Source organism: Mesitornis unicolor, unplaced genomic scaffold (assembly GCF_000695765.1).
Source record: "Mesitornis unicolor isolate BGI_N332 unplaced genomic scaffold, ASM69576v1 scaffold43328, whole genome shotgun sequence".
Classification (NCBI taxonomy): Eukaryota; Metazoa; Chordata; class Aves; order Mesitornithiformes; family Mesitornithidae; genus Mesitornis; species Mesitornis unicolor.
In genome coordinates this window covers 10,158-12,667 of record NW_010200581.1, presented here as the reverse complement: position 1 = coordinate 12,667, position 2,510 = coordinate 10,158, and positions in this window count along the sequence as shown.

The following is a 2,510-nucleotide window of genomic DNA, read 5'->3' as shown; positions in this document are numbered from 1 at the left end:
TGTACCTTGCCACACAGGCCCCCTGGGCAGAGTAAACGTCCATGAACTATCCACCCTCCCGGAAGGGCTGACCTGTGCTCTCTGCACTAAAAAGCCGCTCCTGCCTTTCTTGCTGTGTCCTCCCTGGCCCAATGCTTTTTTCTTTTTTAACCCCAAATAATTTTTCAAAGCAGCCTCCTGGCCGGGAGTGCTGAGTGCTGGCCTTGGCTGGGATGCAGAGACCCAGGCTTGACCCCATCTCTGGTCCTCAGGCCAAGCTGGGCCCATCTTTGGGTGAATTCATTTCAGGCTGAACTTTGTGTGAACCTGGGCCCGAGGGGAAGGGAACCCGACAGAGCAAGGCTGACGGAGGCAAGTTCTGAGCAAACCCATCAGCCTGAGTAAATATTGAACAAGTCCATGTGAAGGCTGAGGTTGAAATGGAGCTGTCAGCCCAGTGTAAACTGAAAGGATAGGTGAGGCCTCCGAAGAGCAAGGAAACATTTTGTACACTCACTTCTGCAATTGTTCCTTCCACCCGAGCCCTTTGCCCCAGACCTCATTTCACCTGCCTGGGAGGCTAAAACAGCCCTGAAGCTGCTCAGTGCGGAAATATCTATGTTGGTGGAAGCAAATGGCTGGGGGGCAGGGGGGTGAGCAAGGGGACAGCACTGTGGGGTGGCCCTTTCAGTGTAATGAGTTTGGAGCATTACAGCTGGGGTCGGACACAAGGCAGCAGATCGGAAGTCCACGACTTAAATCTAGGTAACCTATGAAGCATCAATCCTGAAAAAGAAATATACTATATATTAGATATAAATGTGATATAAATATAAGTGAAACCCATTGTCTATAAATATATATAATCCAAATAAACACATATATGCTCAGCTCCCAGGATCTAGCCTGACTGTGCTGCTGGGACGTCTCTGAGGATGGGGAAGGGCCATTGCAATTCCTCCTAGTTTACCTGATTTGGGGTGTATCACTTCCCTTGGTAATGTTAGTGCATAAGCAGGTGCATGGGCACCTCGCTGCCTTGAGGCTGCTTGCAGAAGATGGATCAAAATCTGTTTCAGTTCTGACTCACTCCCTGTGTGAGGAAAACAGGTTTACTCTGTGTCCTGGTTTTGCAGAGAGCTTGGGAAATGGTGGCTCCTGACTGATTTTTCCGTGTGAAAAGACTTTGAAGAAACCCAGAAGGCTTCCTCCTCTCTTCTCCTACACTTCAAGGCATCAAAGGCTTTTAGAGGCTGGCAATAGCCCAGTCAGGCCACAAGACAGTCACTGAGGGGGAAGTTTTGTCCCCAGACAGAGACCCCCAGAAATGCTTCACACCTCCAGCGCAATGCCAGGAGCAGAGTTAATAGCAGCCAGCAAAGTGGAGTTGAAAGTAAGGAGGTCTTCAGGGTACTATTATTATTATTATTTAATAGAATGTCCTCTTCTGAGATCAAAAGGGCCTCACATTGTGAGAGCAAATGCTTTAAGGAGAGGAGAAATATTTCACACCAAGGGGTAAGGAACAGATGGCCCTGGAGTGCCGGGTGTGCTCCTCGAGTCTGCTCTGGGACCGGAGCCACAGGACAGGGACCCTGGGCGTCCCTTCCTTGTCCTCTCCTCCCACAGAGGGACAACAGTTCCAATGCAGCAATTGCCATTAATAATTTACAAGGTTACGTTTCTCTAACTGGGAATTTCCCCTTCCTTTGGGATATTAAAAGAATAAATCTCCATTAAGACATGGCTTTGTGTGTGAGCGTACAGGGGGACTTGGCTAATTTTCCTGCTCATGAAAAATGCAATACCAGGAACCCATGGACAGACACACACCGAGGTAGAGGAATATATGGGATTATAAATAGCCACGTCGCTGTGTATCATTTATATAAAACAAAGGAGTGTGTGTAGACCTAATTTTTGTGCTAAAGTCCGACTATGGCAATAGGGCTGAGTATCAACAGGGACGCAGATCTGCAGAGACTTTGCATAGCTTGTGCCGATGTCCTGTGAGAAGTAGCAGGCGTTGGTGGATCCATAGGTACCTGTGTGGGTATTCAAGTGCCAGTACCTGCTCTTTATCTGCTTCTCGGGGTGTGGGGAGGACACGGGTGTCCCTCACCGCCTCATGGGAGCATCTGTTCCCGGCCGGGGGACCCCCAGCCGCGGGTGTCCTGGCGTGGCCTTTCCAGCCGGCTCCTGCTTCACAGCGGTGGGCTCCGGGCTCTTGAGACAAAAGGGAGCGTGAGAACCTCGGAGGGGGAGCTGGGCGGGGGGGCAGAGATTATCTGTGTGCGGCGGTGGTTGTTAGTGAAACTAGGCTTGGCAGAGAGATGAGCAAAGGGAATGGGGTGGGGGGAGCCCGGAGGGGGTTACATATGTAAGGGCGCATCGGCACCGTCTCTGCGGACTCTTCCGGAGACTCCCTTTGAGTTTCAAATAGGGGCTAGAAGCCTTTGTTGTGCCCGACACAGGGACACATTGGTCCCCTCCTTTTTGTCCTGGCCTTTCCGCTCTCCTCCGGCTGTCCC